Source organism: Falco peregrinus, chromosome 4 (genome assembly GCF_023634155.1).
Source record: "Falco peregrinus isolate bFalPer1 chromosome 4, bFalPer1.pri, whole genome shotgun sequence".
Lineage (NCBI taxonomy): Eukaryota > Metazoa > Chordata > Aves > Falconiformes > Falconidae > Falco > Falco peregrinus.
This window is the reverse complement of record NC_073724.1, coordinates 80,043,861-80,070,831: the sequence shown is the minus strand read 5'-3', so window position 1 is coordinate 80,070,831 and position 26,971 is coordinate 80,043,861. Positions and strand designations below refer to the sequence as shown.

The 26,971-nt window shown below is 36.1% G+C and overlaps 1 pseudogene; it reads left to right on the top strand.

Moving 5' to 3' along the window:
- Positions 1-23,631, top strand: part of LOC114010265 (uncharacterized) — a 96,287-nt pseudogene extending 72,656 nt beyond the window's left edge.
- Positions 23,632-26,971: the final 3,340 nt, after the last annotated feature.

Sequence of the window (26,971 nt, the reverse complement as noted above, 5' to 3'; positions counted from 1 at the left end):
GTTCATTCATGTCATTAAAAAATATTGTAACCATTCTGTGTATTTGATAACAGAATGTTGAATCTACAGACAAGTTGCACAAAAAGCCTGAATTTCAAGTAAATACTGAGAGCTAGGGAATGTCTTATATTTAATTTTTCATTTATCTAATTGAAATGACATCTCAAACTTTTATATATAGCTGATATTGCTGTAATAAAAAAAAAAAGTTTTCTTGAAAATACAATTTTGCAGTCAGGGAATGCATTTCCTTGATTTTAGTCCTGTCACATCATTTAAAAAATAAAGATAACCTGTTTCCATTTTCCCCTAAGATTGGATAAGGTTTAAATGAAGCTGTCATGACACAAATGTAAAATGTGAAGAATAGTCTAAAAGATTACAAAAAACTTTCACTTGTGCAATGGTTCTGCCATCAGAGGCTATTTGTTCCAATTTTCATACTAGCAGATGATACAGTATATGTCACCGTGAGCAGAAAAAGAACAAAATAGACAGGAGAGTGTATGAAACAGGGAGAAGAAAAATATTGTATGATTGATTAAAAAACCCAAACAGACAGACAAACAAATAAACAAAAAAAAATAATCATGCAAACCATCAAATAAACCATTTGAATATAATAGCCTTCCCCCAAAAGTACACTGCTAACAGTTCCCAAATTCAAACAAATAAAATCACAACAGAAGAGTGTGATTCTGTCACCATTAGGCAACTGTCAACAGCTCTTTAAATTTATTTCTTTCAAAACACAAGGTTACATGTCAGACCTGTGTTTGAATCCGGATTGTCGTGATGAAGCATAAATCATACTGCTGTGCTAATCTGGGTAGATTTTGTTTTCAGGATGGGCAGTCTTATCGAGTAGCATGATTACTGATTACACCAAAGTGACACAACCACTCTTTTACTCCATTTGTCAGATGCAGCTGGTCCAGCGGTCACAGCACTGCCCTAAATTTGTGAGAAAACTTCAAGCAGGCTGTGAAAAATGTGCTTCATTGTGTACCTGTTACAGGTACCCACCATATCATTCTCAAGCCTAAGCTATCCTCTCTCTTATGGAGCCAGTTTACAAGCAATGCAGAGTTTTCCAGGAAAATATTGTGGATCATGTGGAATCAGAAGTTCAAAGACAGCAAAGGCTATCCCCTGCAGTCTTACGGGCATGATTCAGGTAGGCGGGCATTGCACACGGTCCTGTCTAAGTGTTCCTGGAGTGTCTTGGGCATTGGCATGAAACTGGTAGACACAGTATCTCAACTAAAGGAGATACATGTCCTCTTGGAGCAGTAGCTGTCCTGTCAAATGAACCCCATCTTTTGTATTTGAAGGGTAATATGGCCAATATGTACCAATCTATATAAAACAAACTTCTGTTTGTTTCTCTAATATACACACATAGGAAATAGAAATTGGAGGCTTTAACAGTGGCTACTATCTAGGTGACACTAAGTGTTCACTTAGCCCAGCTTTAGAGGAGACTGTCTTAAGACAGCTCAAACTGTGCGTGTCTTGCCTGTGAATTCAACAGCTGTAAGTTACAGGAATACTTTACCTGAAATGTTGCATTATTAATTTCAGGTAGTGTGTTATAACTCATGTTCCCATGGAGATAGGCTTTTGCTATTCATTGCAAGTTATGCTGCTACCATTCTGTGAACTTTGTGAAAATAATCAGTATTAATTATATAGATTTTCTTTCCAAATTCCTTAATAAATATGTTATGATGGTGACACTATTCAATTTACAAGCAAGTATTAACTGCCTTCTTCCAGACTATATTGCAATGACTACTGCCAAACATTTATGTTGTTTCTTTTGCGTGCCAAAACAGCATAAGCAAAGCCAGTGTAGGAGTAAACTTTGAGGTTCAAAGAACAAGAATGACCTCTCTACAGGGTACGTATCTAAACCTACTTCTGCTACAATGTTACATTTCAGAGTTAAAATCTGCAATTAGTTTTTAATATGTGGAAGAGCAGCCAGTTGTTTCGGCTTCGTTGAGGCCATGAAATCTATGAACTAGAAGAAAGAAAAATTAATCTCTTCTGAGATGGAATTAGGCCATCAGGTTTAAAGGGATGAAAATGCCAATACATAAGTCAGTGACAACTGGTTTTGAGATATTAAAAGAAAGGTAATACTACAGTATTTTCCTTTCTTTTATGTATTTTCATTTAGTTTTGCTACACAGAAAAAATTCTTAATAAATTAGAAAGTCAAAGCTCCACAGGCCTCTAGTTGGTATTTATAGTACAACACCAGAGCTAAACATACTGTTCAGTAAAACTAGGGACCCTCATTCTATGAAGGTATTTCCTTGCATATTTATACATTAAATCTGTTCTGTAACCAACAACCCAGATGACTGAAAGTGCCCAGGAAGAGAAATCTTTAAAATGAAGAATTTATTCTAACTTGTTTGGGTATCACCTAACGTTGCAGGCCCTGCTGTGAAGGAAATACATCTAGAACTGTGGCATAATTGACACTTTTAGCAAAGGGCTCAGATGATAATGATGTCACCTCTTTTCTTAAATTTGTACAAAGGAAAATGGTAAAATAAACCCCCTAAAATAACAATGTAGTTGGCTTAAATGTATTAATAATGCTTAATATGTTCCTATTGCAATTAGCTCAGGAATTAAATGTTGCCATCACCAGGCATTGCAAAGGGATATGGTGTCTATTGCAATTAGCTCAGGAATTAAATGTTGCCATCACCAGGCATTGCAAAGGGATATGGTGTCTATTGCAATTAGCTCAGGAATTAAATGTTGCCATCACCAGGCATTGCAAAGGGATATGGTGTCTATTTCTTCTGTTGTATCATTCTTGCCTGGCCACACCACTTCCTGAACTGAGCATGAGAAGACTGAACACTGCTATCCATTGGTAGTTTAATTTTATAAACTTTAGCAACCATTAAAATCAGCTTAGAAATATGACTTATTCAACAGAGACACTACTAAGGAGAGTACAAACATTACTATAAGTGAGAGATTTTATAAAATGTTTTCTCATTGAACACCAATCTCATTATGACTTCAGAAATTCAGACAAAAATGACATATTCTTCTGCAGAAAGATAAGAATTTCCATCAGGACACATCTTAAATTGAGTAAAATAGAATGCATGTGGCTAGATTTCCCTTATGATACAAAAAAATACTCTCAATATTTTATTTACCTTTTGAAAGGGATCTGGGGGGGGGGAAGTCTCTTTTCCAGCACAAGAGTATTGCAATGGATGTTTCATGGAAATTAACTTCTACCAAATCTAAAAATAATCATAATTGGTTTGTTTTGAGAACCACCTGCTGTAAGTAGGCTGATATGCAGTTAAATATATTTACATTTTGATATCTGAAACAATTTATTATTATAATTGTACCCTATAAGAAAAACTTGCAAGAAATAATGAAAGGAAGGAACCCTAATAAACTTCTGCTGAAATTACAGCTGAAACTCATCTGGAGGAGAAACGAATTCCCCATCTTCACAGCACACACAGTACCCAAACACCTACAATTTTCTTCATTTTCAGAGATAGACAGGTGGGTTTTTTCTCATTCAATATCTTAAAGGGTTTTTTTATATCTCTTTCCAACCAGAAAAGTAGACATAAAGCAGAAGAGACAATAGACACCAGATCAGTGTCCTTTTACCCACAGTGTCTCTGTTTATTACTTTTATCAAAACTCCGTGGTGTTTGATGGCATTTTTGGTATCACCTTCTACTGGATAGCATAGTACAAAGTGTGTAAGTGGATATTACTAAAAATACAACTTTTTGGGAAGTTATTATCTATTCCAGTCATTATACTGAATAATTACCATCCAAATTAGTCTTGATTATCCTTCAACTTATAAATTAAAAAATTGGGCCTGTCAAAACAGTATTTGTAAAATTTAATGTAACACTTCAAATTACTGAGTTCTATATGATCTAGTAGGAAGTTAACTACTGAAATATTTATAGTTGCAATATATGTGTGTGCGTCAGTGTCTCTGTGTGTTTGCCTATGTGTGTTTATATCAATGATAAAATGTTGTATAAGTATTTATTTAACTGATAAAATACAGATGCACACATAGGGCTTCTAACAAAAATTCTATACAGCCTGAGAGCCTAAGGAGTAGAATATTACTCATTCAGTACCCACAGTTGCTACATTTACAGCTTGAATATAGGATTAACTACTGTGCCATTTATGGTTAATGGTAGTCATTAAATTTAAGTCTTCAAAATGCAGAAAATCAAAGAACCAGTATAAACTATAACTAAACAAGAACTCTTTTTCATAGGGGCTGCCTCCACAAGATGGGGAGTTTGCTTCTACTTTTACATTTTACATTTTTAGTACCATCAGGTAAGAAGTATATATAAGTATATATTAATCAGAAGCCAACTCAACTAAATTCTAAAATTTGAACACTAGACATTTTAAGTGCATTTCAGCTCCAAATCATAAACACAGTAATTTAGTTCTCAGGTGTGGTATCTATGTGGGGAAAGGCAGGTACTGTGCTGCTGTAATCAGCTGATGTCTAGCAAAGCATGCACAAATTTAGCCACCCTTCAGAAGTGGTTCCTTCCTCCTTTTCCTCAGTAACTGGTTCTTTCTCAATAGTTAATATAGGTCAAATATATGAACGTTTAGCAGCTAAACTTCTAGTGAATTTAATCATGAACTTACAGAAAATAAACAGGGTCAACTAATGTCTGTGTTGCTTGTGTGTTCACCTTGATTTCTTCCTTTGCCACAAAGTTAAATAGAAGTGACATTTTCACAGTACAAAAATTACGTTAACTTGAATTCTTCTTTTATTTTTCTTCAACTGAAAGTCCTTAAACCAAAACGAAACCTCAAGTAACTTTAAAATGCATTTTGTTTCAGAAGATGAAATGTCTTAAATGTAAGAAAACAAATTATATATTTTCTTCCAAATAACTTTTTTAGGAGACATTTCTGTTATTGAGATCTCTTTTAAAAACTGCAAATCTGCATTTTTCATCAATAGTTGGGTTTTTTTATGTGTGAATTCTGCTAAAAAGAATGTAATGCATGCTGTAAGATCTTGGTTTTTTCTGTACTTCCCTCCATGTAACACATTCACTAACACTTTTTCTATGATTCCTTACCACTGCTTTTTTTGCCATGAAAAAGGTACAGGACATGTTCTAATCAGGTCTCAAAATTAGTGGAGCATATGAATATAAAATATTTGAATGAATTACCTGCGAGACATCTTGACTTCATTTATTCCAGGATAAATCTATTGACTTTTCAATCAAAATTCTACAACAGTAGTTTTCTAACATTCTCAATTTTTCTAATGGAAATGAAAAAAAAAAAAAAAAAAAAAAACAAACCAAAAACAAAACCCCAACCCTTAGTGACTGTGCCAGACTGTGCTATTTATTATGGTATCTCAGTTTCTGTAGTTTCATACATTTCTTCATATTTTGTTATGAATTACCTTTACTCTTCATTAACAGAAGGCAAACTGACTGCTTTGTCCTCTTGACTGAGTACTATCTTGTGGCTATGCTATAGTCCATTTAAAGCATGGATTTTAAGAGACACTAGTGTGCAATCACATAAATGCAAACACATGGAAATACTATCTCAGGAGCAATTTCAACTATTAGTCCAAGTGAGGATTAAACACAGGGTATTTGGGTATGCAGTACTACAAGCCTAATTGAACAGACAATTGCCAATGAACATTTAAAACTAATTCTACTGCACATACAAAATAATTGCATATACAATTTGGTCTTGCATTATGCTTCACAGATTTATTTTTATCTAATAGTTCACTTTTTATGGCATTATTTTTCTCTGGAAAAATTATTGTTCCTTCAGGTTTTACTTGTTTCTGTGTATCTGGATTTATGATTTTATTCAATTCTAATATGACAACAATTTTCTTCCTAGTTAAGGAAAAAAAATACTACTGGGGAAGAATTTATTAAATAACTTTTATGTGTGTTTATTTTCATCAGTAGTATTCTCAGAGTCTTCCAGAATCAGTATATTTAGATAGACTTTCACAACTGGTCCATAGATGAATATGGGGGTGGTGAGGAGGAGTGGGGATCTGTATTTTTTGTCAGAATATATACTTTTCTTCTGTTGGAACATATATACAAAGCTATAGAAGTAAGAGAAAGGAAACATTTCATATCAGATCACTTGGAAAAAATATTAGTATCATCATTGAAGCAGTGTGGACTCTTCTTGACAATAAGTAGTTTTAGTCCAAAAGCACTGAGCGAGCTGGGGAAAGCAGTTTCAACAAAAGTCTTTTTGTGCCTGATACTGAGACAACAAAACAAAACAGCTTGGCAAGGGGAATGCACTAACCTGTACCCAACTTCCTATTTGGCCATATCCAATGCCTAATCATAATGTGTGAGCATTTGCAGAGCTGGTAGATAAGACTTAGCTCTTCAGAGTTGGTCTTAAACAGAAAATGTCTGTTGACCAAGCTCGCCTTTTACCAATACCAGTGAGCACTTCAAATTACACTACTTCAATCTTTTAATTTAATTTTAACAGAGATACCTTGGATATTTGCAGACGTAGCTCACTTAATCTGCATTAAGGCAATGCAGGGAAAAACAATGACTGAGAGTTCTTCACTATCTCTCCCCTATGGCTCTTACGGTACACATGCCAATGTTGTATGGTACAGGTGAGACTGCATGTCTATTCAGGCTTCTCAGTTAGATTGGGCATGTGTCTGTTCCAGGTTGTACAATCTAAAAAACAAAGATGTATTTTGCTTCTGCCTCTTGAGTTCTTGTTTAAGCATGAAGAAATTAATCAACTACCTCTTTAGGTAGGAAATGATCTATTCAAAATTGCCACTGACAAATGTGTTTCAGGAAGCACATGCTAGTTTGGGTTGTTTTTCATTTCTGCTATTTACAGAAAAAGGAAGACAGGGTGAATTAATTTGGGACAGAATAGATGGGCGAGATGAGATGGAGCTAATTTAAAAGCTCTGTAAAACTTTCTTTCTTTTCCTCATAGCATTTATGACAGGAAAGCAAATGCACACTCATAATAATTCTGCTGGCATCAATGGAGTTATTCTGTTGAATAATTTAACCTTCAAAATCCAGTTTCCCATTTCCTTACACCTTTTTCAAGTCACAGATACATGCTCTGAATAAACACAGTAATTCTGGTATTTTGGTGGTTTAAATCTACTTACAATGTATGTTGAATTAAGTTATTAAGTGATGAGGTTATTAAATTGTGGGGTGACTGGACCACCTCAAATCACACTCCCAATGCTACATTGCAATTCACACCATTTTAAATATTGTAACTCTGTGATACTGATTAAATATTGGCAAGGCATTATATGAGATTTAATAAATACACATTAAGACTTCTATTGCCATGTGATTGATTCCATTTTTATTAAAACCACAGATTTCAAATATACATACTGATGTTTCAATTTATCTTCGGTATAAGTGCAACGTTTTATTTAGATTATTGTTGGCCACACGATCAGGTGGAAAAGCTTCTGGGGGTCATGTAGGATACTGCTGTCTTTTCAGATACCACTAGACATCTGTCCTCCTTCAGCTGAATCCCAAGGTGACGCTATTGCTAATGTCTGCTGAGGAACCTAGCTAGTTTTTCACCCAGTAGGATCTCAATGCAACTGCCCCCACACCAGTGCCTAGTGTTGTTTGAGGTTCCCCTGTAGATGTCCCATGACCCTTAGCAGTTGCACCAGTAAAGGAAATGTCTCTCCAGGGCCCTGTGTTCTCTCCACCACTTCCATGCCAATGTGTTTAGTTAGCTCTAGAGCACCTTGAATGGTACTGGACATCGATGTTTAGGTGATCTGAAGACCTGTAACTGACTAAGGAAAGGCATGTATGCAGGTGAAGCATCTAGTTCAAGGTTTGAAATCCAGTAATTTCTGAGTAGTCACCACTATTTGGTAACAACCTCTTCCGTAACTCAAAAGTTCTCTAGTTATGTAGGAAGCTTCTGCTTATGTTTATTTAGACCATAGTCTAAATATTTTGCTCTAAACTTGATATAGTTGCGTTTTTCTTCCATAGCCCACCTAGGTGTGCGCTTGACCCCATCTCCACTTGGTCTCTTGAAGGTGATTCCATTTAGTACCATGAGAGAACCTCTAACATGTATTAACAAGAACAGAATTTCTGTGCCTATTTGTAGGTATTTAGTGCCATATAGGATATGTCTGAGGTATTCTGAGGTATACATGGCTGTCAGCTTCCACTCTTGTAGGTCTTCGTCTTTCATACATCAGGTACTGTATTTGCTTTTTTTTTGGTGACTTTCTTGTGTATAAGTCCCAGACAAATACAGATTTCAGATCTACATATGTCCTGGATATATTTTTCATGTTGGCTAAGATCGCATCATTCTCTTCTAGCTTACTGATGTTTTGTACATAATTATAGACCTATTATGCAAGAAGTCAGATGTACTGTTTCCCAACAGAAGTTGGTAGCTAGAAAATAAATGGTATAATACATCAAATCTTATGTGATCTTTGTATTTTGCATTTCACATACAAACATTTCTTGACTTAAGTCTATTATTTGCTGGTATTTACCTTACATGGTGAATAAATGTTGCATTGATTGTTCATGTACAAGCTGTTCTGATATCCAGAGATAAGGAGATGTCTACGGCAATGTCAAATGATGAAAATCCATCTAGACACCTTAAAACATTACAGACTAGCATTTCAGAGACTGGATAGCTATATTAAAGTCTACCATTGTGATACACTCACTTTTTAAATCAATTTTGCACAAAAGTAGATAAATATCTGGGCTACAAGTTATGAAAACAAAATAAGAACTTTAATTTTAGAAAATTTTAGTAATTATTTTTTCTCAGTCCTCCAAAACAGTATGTTAAGGTATTAAAATAAGAACAGAAGAAAAAAGAATATATGTCAAAATTCCTGGGTAAAGGTCATGTCTTATTCATTCACTCAGAAATAACAATAAATGCAATATGTAATTTGTAAATAATAGATCTTTACATTTCTTGCATTACAGGAGGGTTATATTACCAAGCATTCACATTTCTGTAAAAAGATTTCAAGTCAGCTTTAAAGATCAGAGTTGGATACAAATGATATCTCATCAGTTAGTGACTCTGCTACCACTGTTTCAATACACTGCCATTCAAAACTATTTTATGTGGTTTGGAGGAATATAAAGATTTTTTGAAAACCTATGAAAAATATGCTGTTTATGTAATTTGCAGTTCCTGTTCTCTGTAAAATGAAAAAAAAAAAAAGAATTTCAATTGTGTAAATATCTATCACTTGAGCAGATGAATTTTATTGTGTAGATGCTATTTATAAGCAATGAATTCACTACATTCACAGAGCTACACAACATTATACCTTTGTGCTACTATACAGCAGTTGTGAGCGAGAAGGAAAGATTTTGCAAAATATTAATTATTTTTCTATAATACTGTCAGAAATCACATCTTTTATACCTTGAAAGTTTATTTATAACATGAGACATTCTGCAACATTTATATATTTCCTAATTCAATACCAAAATACAATAAAATCCCTTCTTAATTATCCTGCTTAACTTGTGCAATAATTGCATTTTACAATATATGTAGCACACTCATTGTTATTATGAAAAAACTAATCCTAAACTCTTCATAAAAAGTCTGTTAAACATTTAGGCTTGCATCAAGTACTCAGATGTTCATAAGTTATCCAGATGTCTGTGTGTATTTCACTCATAAATGCAGCCAGATGAGCTGTGTTTGCCTGTTAGTGCTCTAGCAGCCCAGAATCCATACCAATAGAGACTGCAAATGAAGTCAAGCCAGATCCTGACGACCTATCACATTTTATGGGGTTTCCTGTATATCTGTTTCCTTTAAGAACATTGCCCAGAGACAAATTGACCCTTCTATTTTTAGTGCTATAGCAGAATTTTAAAAGCATTAAACAGAAAAAAAAAGAAAAAAAAAGCATTTCTTTTTACTGTACTTGCTTTGTTGTTTAATACATTCTCATTCTTAAAAAGCTACAAATTGCTATGCTGCTGGAGGTAAGTATAATATCAGCTTGAAGAGGAAAGCAGATTCACATTATTCTATGTTGCTTCGTTTACAACTGTATAGATTCAGAGTTCTGAGATCCACTAATACTTTGTACATATGTGCCTTTTCTATTGCAATACCAACTTTAAACAGCAGTCCTTTTTTCAGGGTGATAATAGGAAAAATCCTGTGCTTACATCACACATTTTTATAGGTTCAAGGAGGAAATAACTGACACAAAAAGGACAGCATTACAAGATAAATTTTAGCTGTTAAAATGAATGATAGTTGACAAGGGCGGCCACCGGAAGATCCAACAGGTCAAACAATTTTAAAATGAAATAAAATATAATAATATATAAAAGAAAAAAAAAAAAAGAAGCCAAAGGGGAGAGAACATATTGTAAACGAAATGGTTGATAAAAGACAGCTTCTGGCCTTTGGGGAAGACTAAAGGGGAATGGAGGAAGATAAAGGCATTTGCTGTTTCTGCTTCTGATAACAGCAGAAACAAAAGTGAGGAGCAGTACAGTGTTTTTAGTAAATAAATAAATAAATGCAACCATGCTGGCAGCAGTCAGGCTAAGTTTGATATGTTAAGCCATTGCAGAGATTTCCAATCTGCTTTTCTGACTTACAGGGCTGATATAACATTTGTTAACATATTTAAACTTTGGCAGGCTTCTCCAAACCAAAAGGATCTTGCGAAAATTCAGAGTATTACCTGTCACAGCTTGAATGCTCTTCTTCCTATAGATTTTTAAACTTCTTTATTCTGATTACAGGTCTGCAACCAAGATTATTTTGCTTGGTGAATCAAGGAAATAAGTTGGGTGATGTCACGTAGTCATATAGCACCACCAAAATTACCAAAATGTACTCAACACACCAATGGGGCTGGTAGGTATGACACAGGACCTGCAAGAGACCTGGATCATCTGTGAGTGCCAGTTATCAGCCTCATGTGTTAATGTACAATATCAAAAATGTCACCAAGTTCAGGCACTAGAATTGCACACCTTACTTCACTTTTAGTGAGAATCACATAGGTAACAGCTGTTAATTCAGTTACTCCCCAGGCCCTCCCTCGAGATTGGATTGCCCATCCATGCAGGTAGTGACTATGCTGGGATGGGTCTATGTACTTTGTGTGCACAAACAGTGCCAGAAGATAAGCATGCTGCAGTATGGTACTAAGTTATGCACAGACAGGGTGTTCGCTGTCTGCAAGGACCTCATAGGAAGAAGACATGTCTTTAGAAATGGTTTGGACTCCAGCTCTAAAGCCTGTCAGGCAACCTTTACAACAGGCTCAGTGTACTAATGATGGCATGACTTACCAGACCATACTGTAACTAAGGGGTGATATCACTGAAGCTAAGGTCACACAGAGCTGAGCCACTGGCACAGGAAAAAAGTAACAGGCCTTGTATAAAAGCAGTAGTTCCATTGCAATTGCTGTTCCTCCATTTTCTAAGTTAAATATTTGTCAACAAATTGCACACTGTTCAAGATTTCAGCAAGACTCTACACACATTTCCATGTACGCTCCTTAGTAGAGAAATTAATGAATCTATTACTAAATAAACTCTCTTCCATGTTCAGAACTATATAGAGCAAGTTTATATAATAAGGAAAAATCTGATGCCAAAATAAATTATTAGTTATATATTGTGTCACTATGATGATGAATATTCTTCCAGAAATAAGTAATAACATATCAACAAAATGTATAATATTTTCAACTGTCAATAGATCTATTTTTGATCTAAGCATTTCATGTCATCTAGATAATGTTATCATTTGATCTTGACAACCAGATGCAGTCTGTTCTCCCCCAGCTACTAATGTCATCAATTGATAACTTCTTTTTAAAACACTAGTTTTCCCAGGAGAGTTAAAGTAGTGTCTCTGAAATTTGATTTGACTGGAAAGTTTAGAATAACAAAAAGAACACAAAGAAAATCAGAGAACTTTGCCAAGATTTTTTCTAGCTATCCTATATGAGTTAATGATATTAATGTCCTTCTGGATTTGCTTTATTTACTCTAACCTAAGACAGAACCAATCTCAAAATTACCAGAGAGTCCCCATTTAGTAAATCATAAGGAAAACATGGTTAGTTCATGTTTTTCAACTTTTCATGTTATCTGTTTCATTTTTCTCTCCTCTGAGACACACAGGGAGTCTGGCAATAGCCTCAGAAATATCCCACTGAATGTACTTGAGCATCCCAGAGATAGAGGAACTGTCTGCTGTATGTCTTGAGCCTGACACAGGAATGGGAACAGAAACATAATTTTCACAGTCTTTTCCTTTTCACCTATTGTATTTTGCTTCCTCCTAGAGACAAACCACACGCCCAGGCAAACACAAATACCTGATGTCAGGCCTCTGAATACATAAACAGGTAATTGTTCTGAACACTTGAAAAACAATCTATACAATTCTTCTGGAAACCAAGTTGCTGTAATATCCTCACAGTTCAGAAGTTCTTTTGTATACAGTATCTGTATGTTTCTAAAATTTCCAGTACAAGCCACAGATTTAAGAATGTATCAGTGTCATTATTAGCCACTTAAAAATCTTTTCAGAAAGGACCTAAAGTATTTCTCAGATGTTTGTTATTATGTTGAAGGTGTGTTGTTTAGGTAGGAGTATATGACTTAGATGCCTGCAGCCCTTAACACATTAGGACAACTAAAGAGGTGCTCTAGAATGCAACACTTGCTGAGGGTTGTCCTCTCTTTAGCAGCAGTAAAAAGAAACTGCAGAGAAAAATATAAAGGACTCAGGAAAGCAAAGGTGAGAGGTTATCTATTAAATGATTATAGATGTACCACTCTGATTTCTCTAAGTTTACAACTGCAGACCTGAGGGGAAAAAATAAAATATCAGTACAGAAGAAAAATTCTGTAAAAGGTAATTCCTTTATAATAAAGGGTGAATAAGTATTAGATTCCCTGCACACCCACCCCCACCCCCTACCCCACCCACCCCCGCCCCGAGCCATGAAAAAAGAAGAGGTGTTTCCATAAAACAAAGAAGGGGTGCTTGTTTTTGTTGGGTTTTCTTTATTAAGGAAGGAAACAGGAATAGGGGAAATCCACTTCAATGATTTCAATGCCTGAAAGTCCTTTCAAAATATGCAAGTCATAGAAAATCAGTGGTACTAAAAGATTTTGCAAGATACTATCAGGTCATAAATTGTTACCAGTTTTAATATAAAACAGCCTACTTGATGGAGGAATTCAATACTACTTTTCTCCATTATTTTAATTGAAGTATTGATGAATTAAAAGAGCCTGTTTCAGAGCTAAGCTTTAAACAGTTTTATATGAGAAAAATATATACCTGAATTAAGGCAACAGTTGCAGGCAAATTAATTATACATATTGCTCCATGCCCGTAGATTTCATAGGCTTTTCTAAAGCTTAATAATGCTCCTTTGTGTTTTCTTTTAGGTGTGAGCAATAAAAAACACTGGAAAACTGGAGTACGGACATAAAAGCAGTGCAGTAAGTAATACAGATTGGATTTGAATGTAATTACCCTGGGTTTAGGTATATCAGTTTGTTTTTATAATATCAATCTAGTAGAAAACAGAAGAGCTCAAAACATGGAATCACCTTTACAAATCCACTAAGTTTCATCCCTCATTAAAGCTTTTAGAAGTGACCTTGAATTCTCTGCCAGCAGTTTCCCTTATGGTTCATTAAATTTGAAACTTCTTTCAAATATTTTTTGTAGAAAACCTTCACCCACAAACTTTACAAATAATGTTTAGTTAGATTTCTATGCTGTCAGTATACACAGCATACAGATTTGGTCTGCTGTATACAACAAGTGTGTGTTGTCTTGGTCCCATGACTGAGTGCCAGCTGAAGTAAAGTTTGGTGAAACATTGATTTCAGTAAACAGAAAGTCTGATACTGATGTTTATACCAAGTAAAGAAGAATAATCAGCACCGTCATGGTAAGATTCCAAGCATATACCTACAACTGAGCAAGTCAGTCCAGGCTTCTGCATTTAAAGGTGAACAATTAATGAGGAACAATTGACACAGTCTATTTTTGATGCCAAATTTATGTTGAGATGAATTACATCTTGTAAGTATCCATTTTACTGTGAAAAGGTTCTATGTAACTAATATAAATGAACTGTATTTATCTCACTTCAGCTTTTGTCATGTTGTTTATTTGGAAAGGCAGAAGCAAATTAAGAGGTACTGTCTGCTCTGAGTATAGTAAACTATTAATGATTCCTATAAAAGTTACATGTTTTTTTAAGGAATTATCATTAAATTAGTATTTTGATTTCAGATGGGTCTTTGAGCAAAGGATCTTCTGCTATTACTAAGAATGATGATGAGAGCTACAGTTTCAGCCTGTCACTAATTGAACAGGTAGGAGTGGAGGCATGACATGCTTCAGGGTGTTAATTCTTCCCTCATACATATGTTGGCTCAAGTTAGGAAGAGACTGTAAAACTGTCTTTTCTCTGTCAGATACTGATTTGGTGTGTTCCAGTAAATCAGGACTTTTTCTCTTAAATGACCTGTGTGCCCATGACTGAATTTCACAAAGTCATTTTCAAAGCAAATGAAAAATGCTATCAACATTTAATTTCTTGGAAGTTTTTGTTACATTTTGTCTTATAGAAAAGGTGTAATAAAAGAAAATTTCACATTTGAGATGGATATGGAGATGTTCTCTGACAGCTATTTTCTACCTCTGTCTTACACGATGCTGGATTCAAACTATTTTATTTACCTGAAATATAGATATCTGTCTTAGCTAGTCAGCTTGGATTAATGAACAAAAATAAGTGCATCTAGATGATAGCAGTGATTCATTTTATTTCTCTTAGGTGCCTATGTTAATAGGAGATGTTTCTGGAGGTATGTATTTCTCTGAAGTGACTATGAAGAAAGTCTAGAGTGACTTATTTTAATTCAAATGCGTAGCTATTAGGCATCAGAATTTAGATGGGATGAATATCACTCTGTGTGAGATGAAAACAAAAATATTTGACACGAAACCACCTAATTTGTCATTTCTAATCGTATCTGTACATATATTACATTGTGAGTATATTTTATAGTGAATATATATGAAATAGTACATAGATACTCATATATATCTATATAATGACATATAGTTCATATGATATATATAGTTTGCAGTTAGCAACTAGGAAGATAAATTTATTATTTGTTATTACTTAGAAAGATAAATAGATCCCCCCCCCCCCAATTAGCTGTTTTAAAGTACAGCTAAATTCCTGTAATATTCCTTGCTTTAAAACAATTGTATGGGTGATAACATGAATATGAGTTTCCAACAAAATAACACCTGTCCAATACAAATGGTGGCTTTAAAATACATCTTTCACAGCTGTGATTACTCACAGTTGCACTCAGTTCATGTTTTGCAATGGAGAAAGCTGGCTTCTAGAAACAAACTCCACTGAGCAGACTGTGTGGCCGTGCTAGCAGATGTACATGTTAGGTTATGTGGTAAAAGCTTGTCTGCACACCCACAACAGAGCAAAGAAAGACAATTCGCTATTGCCTTTCTGTGCTCTGTTGAATAATACTCTGCCCTGGCTACTCTCTGGCCCATCACAGGACCCATCAGCCCATCAAAGACTCATCTCCACAGAGTGCAGGGGCACCATCACAAGCAGGAACCCAATTTAAGGCTGTGGGACACAATGTGGCTGCAGGGAGACAGCATTTCAGGAGTGCACAGGGGTTATTATGGGGCATTTTGAAGAGGAACCAAAGGGAAGAAAATATATTTAGATTATTTGGGGAGGAAGAAGTGTAGGAAAATAAATGCATAAGGCATGTAAAAAGGCCCCAGTCAGTCAATAGTTTGCTGGTCAGTGCACTTGTCTACCTACACCCTGCACCTGGTCAGCACAGTCTGCCCTATTTATTGATTAAATTCCTTTCTAAAATTCATTTCTAACTCTTTCATGGGTGATGGACTTGGGGAGAATAGGGGTGTATGGGGATCTTAGTGCAGCAACTGGAGTAAGGGAACAGGTTGGAGAGCCTATGTGTCCTTAGTACCAGTGATGGGAGAGGCTCGACTGAGTAGGCTTAACTGCCAGCTTCTGGAGTAGGACCTTGGGTCACGAGGCCCCTGTGTTAGTGGTGACAACACCTCTGGAGAGCATGGGCATTCAAGTGAGTGTGTGATCACTAACAAACATCACGCTGGACTAGCCAGCAAGTAGGTGAAGTGGCCTGGGAGACAAGAGTATGTGTGTGTATCTCCAAGAGCAAAACTACAGGAAACTGACTACTAGGAAACAGGCCTGGCCAGGTGTGTATGAGAGTGAGATCATCTGTACTAGCAACGTGAGTGGGACTATAGCCTCAGGAGTTCATATGTCCAAATGCCAGCAATCAGGGAGGTGGGATCCAGGGGCAGCTACTGAGTTGACTGTTTGAGCCCAGCTGCTGGAGGGAACCACCTTGTGCATGTGTGCATAGATACGTACACTCTCACTAGCAGACCATCCTGCTCAGCCAAGGAGGGGAGCAGGATGAGGCTGCCGGTGGTATCTGCATTTGTATGAGTGCTGAATGTGTCTGTCTGTCTTGACCTGTGCAGTCAGCCATATATATACACATGTATATGTGTGGTGAACGTGTGCTCTGTATGCATGTGCCTGCTGGGAATACATGCTCAGACTCTCTACACGTTGCTCCTGGTAGTATGGAACTACAGCAGCTTCAGTTCTGTCAGGTTGTTGGATCTGACCCAATGATTTTTCCTGACAATGTCCGCTTGCCTACATATGTGGCTCTGAAGTCCAGCTCTGCCCCAAGTCTGACTGCTCTGATACAACCAGGCGAAAGCACAGAAATGTCATTAGAAGAAAATGCCTAGCTAAATGCCCATAGCTGTAGCCCTTTACAGATAGAGCCACTGTTCTTTCTTAGAAATTGGGGTATGCAGTATTTCACAGGTTTATTAAGTAAATATAGCAAGGTCAAAGAATAATGGAGCATGACTCAACCTTTCTGACATGTTAACAACATTGCCTTGTCTTTGTGTTTCCACGTGTTTAACAAAAATAGGATCTTAGCTTTCATATCCCTTTTTACAGTTAAGGGCAAATATTGAATTATCTGTCCTTGGGATATATGAAATATATCCTTTCCTCATGCTACTTCCATGCTCTTTTCACATTTTAAATTCAAATATTGGTTCTGTGATTTTTCCAAAATCCAGTAAAGTATTGATTAATATTCATATTTTAAACCATCATGTGAATCAATCCACTTAGAGGATTTATTTCAAGTAGCATATGTCTCTTGAGCTGTTGAAAATACAGAAAATTTGTTCAGTATACATTATAGTGTCTCCAAAATCCAAGGAAATAACGCATCAACTACAAAATAAAGCCAAACCATAATTATTGGTAGTAGCTGTTACTTTACTGTATTTTATACTTAAAAATACTGGATGTCTCTTACACATTTTATAGTAGCCAATATTATCTCAGTAATTACGAATAATAAAAATAGGCATGTTTCCAATGTGACTAACATTAATTCAATCATTGCTGTTCAAATTTGAGTTAGGAACTCAGAAAGCTATTTGTGATGTGTTTCTTTTTGTGTTAAGCGAACATGCAGGGATATAATGGTAGGCATTTCAGGCATTTAAAGTTTACAGACCCTACACAGGAGAATAAATATTTCATACAAGCCAAATGATTGATGGGCAGAACATACGTTTTATTACACTCCCACATTTTCCTTCTACTGAAATAGCTTCCTCTCTTTTCTCAACTCTCTTTCTTTCTCTCTTACCCCTCTCACTCATTTCTCCTTCATATTGAGTGGCTATGTAAAGGCAGAAAGAGGACACAAGGAACGAAGTAAGAAAGCAAGCAAGCAAATGGAGAGGTAAAGTAGGAAAAAAAGAGCTTTCAGCAATGCATGAAACATTATTTTTTCTATTAAAACAGACATATTAGGAAGCCATGATTGCCATTGTTCCTGGTTATTGTTTGATATAACCTAACTGCTTTCAGGATCTGACAAAAAACCTGCATATTTCTTCCTCCATCTCACGCAACTGAGAAGGCATGGGATGCAAACACCATGGTTGTTGCCAGTGGAGTCACTGATCTCAAATGTCATTTTCAAAGGAGGAAAAACACTCATGAATTAAGCAACATACTGTTAAAAAGTGAATCAGCATTCAGGAACAATCTTGACTGTTATAAACTCAAATAACCGATATCCATAAAAAAGACAGTGAAAGAAGAGCAGTATTTTCTAGTGTTTCTAAACAAAACCAAAGCAAAATAGCTGACTGGAGATTTAAGTTTGAATTTACAAACTGTGGAATTTACGATCACTAATATTTCACATTTTTATGGTTTACAGCTGTGTTTAAATAAATCTATCTAATTATGTTGAAGGCTGCATTGTAATCACAGGCTAAACCCATTTGCCTGTCCAGAACATGATAACAACGAGCTCTATTGGGTCATTAAGATTTACAAATGGAGTGGGTTTTGCATTTATCCTATGTTTCCTTTCTCTTTTTTCCTTTTTTATTTTTTATTTTCTCTCCCCATCCCGTAAATGTGATTGGCTTTCTGCTTCAAAAGAATCATGTTTATGACCTTAAACCAAAAGTAAGAAAGACAGATAAGTCAATTCTTGACACTTTCCCACAAAGACCAGACCATCTGGACACTTTGTATTTGTAACAGGTGCTTCTGGGACTTAGAGACTAATTCTGGCCCAGATTCTGTTCTGTATGGGTGACTCCATCACTGTGTGCAACTGCACATTGCATTAATTGAAGGGACTCAAAAAGGCCAAGTACAGTAATTAGTCAGTTGGTCATGCAGAAAAGAGACTAGTGGCTTAGTGCCACTGAATGCTGAATGCACAGATGTACAACACCATCAACTTTTGCTCTCTGCGGTACACTGCTAATCGCCGGCAGGTAGAGCAAAGATCTGTCTTAGTCCAGGTTTTCAGTCTCCTGGAAGCAACAGACATTTTATATCTGCTTGAGAGAGAAAATCATGAGTTTGAATGACCTAAAAAAGAAGCCACATCAGCATAAAATTGTCAGAATAGAAGTGCCAGATGGGCCAAATATGCGAGTTAGGTTTTTAGGTTCCAGTCTGAGTTTTTAGGTTTATCCAACAGCAACTAACATATGTAATACAAGATATCAAATCTGTGTGGTTTTGATTTTAGAAACTTACTTTCTTGAACTGTGCTGTTTTTCTTTGCATGTACTTTACGTTTTTGTAGGCCTAGCTATTCTGAGGTAGCGGTCAGAGATTGAATTGTTAGCTAGTGTCACCAGAAAAGTTAATGCTCCTGCTGTGCTACTTATTTCCACTGAGCAGCACAGCTAAATGTGGGTGGTGGGGACATCCAAAAAGGATGAAAGAGAAGCTGGTTTGTATTTGAGTTATTGCCTGGCTTACAGTAGGAACTCAAATCTTTTTTTCTGCATCTTTCGTGGATGCCATGTGTGCTGTTGTGTTAGACATTCACTGAGTGGATCTCATAAAAAAGTCTGCATTGTTGCATTTCATTGTAATGTAAATTTCTAGACTAAAACTTTGTTTTGAAAAACATAATTTTTGCTTTCTGGTCAGAACAACCAGAACTAAGAACTGGTAAACTGAAATCATAGTTTGCTTAGACTATTGTTTTCACTGTTATATCACGTCTTACATACATTGTCCCCTGAAAACCAGCATCTGCACCTTACATTGCAGTGATATATTCCCATTGCCTTCGCTCTTAGTGCTCACTACAAGAATTACTTTTAATAGTAAAATGTAGTGTCTGAAAGATTGTAAAACCCAGTTTAAATATTTTTTTAATTTGAATTATCTTAGAATTCTGCTATATTTCATATCTCCTGTGATTAGCAAACAGCAGTGTGATCATACAGGTATCACACAAGAATCTCTGAGGAAAACCCTTCAAAAACATTTTAAAACCTTTTAAAAAAACCTTTAAAATATATTGCAAGCTAACTTGCCTTTTATTTTTTCTGATAAATATTGCTAACTCTTGGTATACCTAATACTTTAGTAATTTTGTTCCATTAATGGGAAAATAATGTTAAGAAAGTCTAGTGGAGTAACTCAGTATTGGTGTAATTATAGCTGCATTGTTTTACTTCAGCTATGGACTGGGTTAGTAAAACTCTGTTTTCCAAGCTCAGATTATCCTTCTTTTTCCTGTGCAGGGTCCTTAGAAATCAGGAGTGTAAGACACAGGAGATCTTGAGGGGGAAATATTGCCTTATTCTTTGTCATTTGCTGAAACTGACAGCTTTTCCTTACTGCTTATATTTCTAAAATATAAAAGGAAGTGTCCTACATGTAAAAATAACCAATGTTACTTTTAACTTCACATTTTAACATGAAAACACCTACAACAGGTACTGACCTACCTGAACCATTTTTGCTTAATCACACTGACATTTCTGAGAAAGCAGAAGAGAAAATTAGCTAAGCTATAATGTTCAGACTTAAATTGGTGATAAGCATGGAAGAAATAAGGTTTAAATTGTCCCAGAGGAGCTAAAGTGAGGAAAAGGACTGGGAAAGATACATGAACCCATGATATTGATCTTGTTTGATATAGGTTTCAGTATTACTCATTTGCTGTGCTTATTTAATTTGTGTGTGCAGGCAGGAGAATCAAATATCCTGGAGAAAAGGATTCAGAGGGCTGATCTGCAACATTTTTGGTGGGAGTTGTGTATATTAATCTCCTGGGACTACTGAGCATTTCACATGCCATATTTCCATTCCCTACCTAATTAACATGCAGAACAGAGCTGAGAGACAGCACAAAGAGATGATGTGATGTGTGCAGTGATTTAAACAAAACCACCCAATCTGATTATAAGATCACTGGACTATTTTTCATATCCTGAGCACATAGTGTTTGATTAAAAAAAACAACAAAGCAAAAGCAAAAAAAATAGCAGTTGTGTCACTCAATAAATATTGGAAACAGGTTTATACTTCTAGTTGGAATACAGTATTCCTCTGTCCCCCAAAATTCGTAGAGTAGACAAGTTACGGGTGTAATCTAAGAAGTGCATGTGTCTGAAGTAATTAATCCTTTTATTCAAAGCAAAATGATTGTCAGAGGATGCATGGGTTTTGTTTGAGCTGGAAATCAAGAATGTTGCCTGTGGGGCAACAAAGATTGCAGGCAACCTACCATCATGCTTTTTTCTTATTTCTCACTTTCTATGTAAATTTGTTAAATTTATTCAAACATTTGTAATTTTGGGTACTAATCTTAGTCTAATTTTTTATCATATAGAGAACATATACTGTTTCATCTATGAAATTTCTGTAATTTAGAAATAACTCCAAATACAGTTAGCCCAAATTTGTGCTGAGGTAGCTAGGAATAAAAGCTTACCTTCAGAGTCTATGTAAGAAAATATTTCATGGCAGCCATCAACAGCACTGGCAGGAACCATTCAGTGAGCTCGACAATAATGTTTTGAGCGAACATAATGAATAAAGAAACATGAAAGAAATATTGAAAAATACGAAGACTGTCTTGCTAGAGAATCTTAAACCTACAAATACTTATGCTTACCCTTGCAACTTCTATATTCACTAGTGCTGTTCATTTTGTCTCATTGCTGCTACTCATTTTGCAATGATGTCATTGAGGATAGCCTCACCTGACAGCTCTGCCATGAGCTGCCAGATGGCATATTGATTCAAAGATTACACAACAATAAGTACTGTATAATTTCCTTGATTTATCATAATTCTCCTGCTGCATAACTCACTGATAAAATAGATTTTCTCTTAACATCTGGGAGCTTCTTTATTATATACGTGTACAGGTACATGTATATGTATTTAGCTGTATATATTTTATATTATATATGTATATATTGTTTAGTGCTTTCTAGCAAACATCAGGCATAAATCCAAAACATGCCTGCTATGACGATATTGTCCTATGTATAGAAATTAAGCTTCTAAAAATCTACTTAGCCTGTGTGTTCACTCCAGTTTAAACAATTTAGCATTCTCCTGGCAGGGTAGAATAAGGAATAAATAATAACAAAAAGTGCTTAATTGCACCTTATCTCAGTTATAAAGTCAAGTCTGAAGATATAGGTTCAACCAGCTCTACCTCTGAAAGGGTTATAAATATTTTTTGTCACTTTATATTTATGTTTTATTGGTCTTTATTTATCTGAAAGTGAAGGTAAACTTAAATTCAAGGCCATCCCTGGCATGGAACAAGAATTACAACAGAAACAGCACAACATTAACAGCAAATTCAAGTGTATATAATGTGACAGTTCTAGAAAAATAAACACTTAATCATACAGTAAAAAAAAAAGGAAAAAAAAAGAAAAAAGAAAAAGAAAGCAAAAAGGTAAAAAAGTAAAGAAATGCAAATTACAGCTGAGGATATGTATTAACAATCTGGATCCTCCATGAATGTGTATCACCTTGCTATATGTCCATGAGAAAAATTACTAAAGTTTTAGGACTCTAAAAGAAATTATCCATTCCTTTTTCTTTATATAACTAACTCAGTTTTGTGAAATTTAATTTGGTGTATATACTTCAGCACATGTAAAAACATGCAATACCTGTCATATATCGATATTATTTTACCTTTTTTTTTTTTTTCACAGTTAGTGCTATAGTTAGTTAGTTATTTTTATGTTATTTTGAGCAGGCTTTTATGGACACTTAACCTCTGTTCTCAGTTCCGTGACTACTGAATACGAAAGGTGGAATCACCCCTCTGGACCATACAGCACAGCCCTTGAGTGGTGCAACTAAGTGACAAAATGTCTGACTCAAAGGATAAAGGTTCTTTAAGAAAGATCAGATGCCTCTGCTGCTCCATATGTCATCTCCTCTCACAATTTAACCAAATTAAACCTGACACAATTTAGCCAAACTATAAGGAGAATTGGGCCTTTCAAGAAGACAATCAAAACTTTCAGCAAAAGAACAGAGCTTTTTGTATGGAGAACAAAGCCTGTTATCAGGAGAATCAAACTATCCAAAGACAGAACAAAGTCCTTTGGGAAGAGAATAAAATCCTTCACCAGAAGCACTTGAACTCTTCAGAGGAAACAAAGCATCTTGAGAAACAGTAAAAGGTCCTACAACAAAATAAAGCCCTCAAGAGATTAAGGCTCTCAAAGGACAAGAAACAGCATTTGCCATGGAGGAAAAAGCTCTTCAGCAAGATTTTAGCTTTATGAGAGGAAAACAAGGCTTTCAAGAAGCAGCTTAAGGTTCTTCAAGAGGACAGTAAAGCTATTAAGGAAAGGGAGAAAACACTTTGTGGAGTAAAAAGTGCCCTTGGTGAGGAGAAATTCGTCCTCCAAGAGGAGAACAGGGCCCTTCAAGATGAGTAAAAAGCCCTACAAAGTCAGGAGTAGGCTCTCCAAGAAGACAACAAAGTCCTCCATGAATGGAATAAGATACTTCAAGATGAGAACTAAAGGAATATAAGAATCAAATGCTTAGGGAAATTTAGCAGGAGGAGTAAAGAGTTTACAAAGACAGTAATGTTCATTGTTAGCCATATGTTATGGTCTAGTCTTCATAACAGAACATCAGCAGCAACTAATGGATAAAACCAAGCATAAAGTAGCCCGTTAAGCTTAGTGCAAAAGCCTAGGAAGTTTGAAAGTGCTGAAACTTGTGTGTTGGTATCTTCAGTCCCTGTAGCCTAGTAAATTACTGCTGGTAATACATAATATATATCTGAAGATTTCTGCTTTATTGAGATATTCAATACCACAGGAAAAAAGTTTCTTTTTGTAGTATTTCAAGGTTTAGATCAACACTTTTTTTTTTTTTTTTTTTACTATAGAATATTGGAGGATATTAATAGAAAATGGATTCTGATGTAGTAAACACTCAAGTCATACACCAGTGAGACTATGTCAGACTTCCACTTTTTACATCTAGACTTAACAGTAAAATAATGTTTCTAAAAATAGTTGGTATGAAATGCTTTCAGAATATGTTAACAAATCCTTTGCCTCAGAGATTTTCCTTCACAGATGCAGTTTTAACATGAGTTTTGAGAAAAAAAATTCAGTACATCTGTGCTACTAAAGAAAGACGATCAGGAAGCAAGCTTGAATGCTGTCTTCCTGGACCATCCACAGTGCTACTTTTCTCTATTTTTGCTTTGTGCAGCTCCAACACACGATTACAAAGCCAGTAGGTATATACAGTTACCCCCAAAAGCAATGGTTAGATGAGCTTGGGTTTGTCGTTAATATTGCACATTCCTCCAATGCCAGCCTTGTGCCCTTGGACACCCACACATGCATTTGTGTCACACTCCAGTAACCGTAAAACAAAAATGTATTATCATATGATAAAAGCACCACCTTTGTGGTGCACAAAGATATTATTTCAAAAGCTTGGAACTGGAAAACCACACCAGAATAAACCCAACACATTAAGACTATCTGTTGTGCATAGGGAACCAGGGACAAGGACTCGTGTGGATGTGACCAATCTGCTCTAGTTGCATCTAGCCATCAGCAGACAGACACAAGCAAATATTTGACACTTCACCAGGGTTCAGGTCTCTGGAATAGATTTCCTGTTCACCCAGGAAATCAAGTTAGCAATAAAATGTATTAAAATACAGAATAATTATTAGCATAGATACAAAAGGATTAGAAAATAAAGTTATCTAGTCATGGCTCCAAAATTTCAGAGAGAACTGATATTTCAAGCAGTGAAACAAGGACGTGTAACTAGGACTTGATACAAACAAATTAGTATTTCTTTTCTTTTGCCAAATATTAACATCTTAATATTAATATCTCTGGCCTTAAAGGCTTTGAAAAGTTGAGCACAGTAGAGTGCTAGTGGATATCTAGCCTGAGAAAACTGATACAATTTGGAAGGCACATTGTCCTGGAGAAACGCAAAGAGTTTTTTCTTGTATAGGTGGTTTTCTGATGAAAAGTCTGATAGACCTTTTCTTCCATTTAGAGATTTTGGATTTAGATATTCTGCATGTTGCAAGCATTCTTGGCAGACATCTGTCACACAGATCTTGTTTTATGGTTACTCGGAAAGAGCTGAGATGAATAGTGGACTACAGTTCAGTACTTGAACTTTTTTCTGTATGCAAGCTAAATCATGTGACTGCCTATGCAAATCTATAATAAATGCTGAATATGATGTGACCTAAATTTAAAAATGAATAACTGTAGAATACTTTATGTGAGATGTGACCTCTAGAGGTCACTCACTGAAAGCAAGGACAGATTTCAAGTTAACTTACATAAGAGAAAACATTAGGCGAGTTTACATTAGAATGGGGGGAAAGACAACATCTCTGTTTCATATTTGCCTGGTTCCTTTGCTTGGTTCATTCATCCAGTGTTGGGCAAGTCAGATGTTATCAGATCACCAACCCACATAGGTCTGTAGTGCCTTATTTTCTACAGCTTCATGTTCCTCCACACATTCTTGGTTGATTCTGCCACATGATGGTCAACACTGCTAATTTCTGATTCCACCTACAACTTGCCTCACTGGTAAAGAATATTCAGGACTGAAAGCAAAATGTCAGGTTTCCTGTTACTGAACAAAACAGCTTGTGTTTCTACCAGTTTAGGTGTCTTTTCAACATCAGTGGTGTAGCTGTTTCTAGATCTGTCTCCTTTCCTGCAGTGTCCATAGTAGGCCAGGCACCTCAGGTATGGTGTGGTAGCTGTTGTGGGCAAAACAGTCTCAAAGTGGGGAATTTTACTTAATTTAATTTATTGCTAATTAATTCAATAATTTAATTGTTTATTTGGGTATTGAGGAAAAAAAGAAAACAAACAAATACCTCTCCTCCTTGTGTTCAGATTGAGTCTTGCCCCTTCCACATATCCGCCTCCCTTGTTTTCAACTCACGTTGCACTTGTCCCTTGCCAGTCCTTCCAGCCATGTAGGATGTTGGGATCAGTGAGCAATGTTTTCTTTCTGCTGATCCTTGCTTCCTCACCATTTCTATGCATGGATCATGATTGTAATCCCTTGGTGATGTCTCTGTGCTGACATGGGTCACCTGCAGTCTGCAGTCCCTCAGAGGTACCTCCTCTGGCATAGAGTGCCTCTTTTCAATAGTAATGCTCCAGCTTTGTCCCCAACAATGCCTCCTTCCATGTGTACCCTCAGTTTCCTTGGACATGCTTTCTCCATTTTCTCATATCTTCAGTAATTACTGCTCTTTCTTAAACAGGTATGAATCAGAGCACTGGGAGCTTCCCTGCCTTGCTGCAATTTTGGTGCAAAATGAGGTGTTTACAGCAGTGTTAGAGCCCACCAAAGCCAGCGGTGGCTGGCCCAGAGCAGCTCTGAGCCTCCTCCACAGAGGACATCGTGCAGCCACTGGCTACCCAGACAGCCTAGCAGTTACACCCAGTACAGTGTTCCTGTAGGTGCTTACTTACATCACCAGTATAAGAGCAGTTCTGTCCCTGAGCCTGGACCTTGTTTCAGATATCTCATGCACCTAGGTATAAAATGGATATGTGGGTACATTCCAATTACCTTTTTCCCATACTGAATATGCAATTAGTGTTTCTGTGCCTTTCAACTTCCAGATACTGTTTTCCACGTCCCCTTTTCTCCTGCTCTGCCCACTCAGAGTTAAAGCACAACTGGTTCCTTGGAATACACTTCTAACCATGATTTGAAAAGCTCAACAACTCACAGTTTTGCCTGCACTGCTGTAGGAAAACCTAAGGGCTAATTCCCATAGTAGACAGTGGACTTTGTGACTGCAGTGGAAAGAATTTTAAAATTTTCATGCAGGCA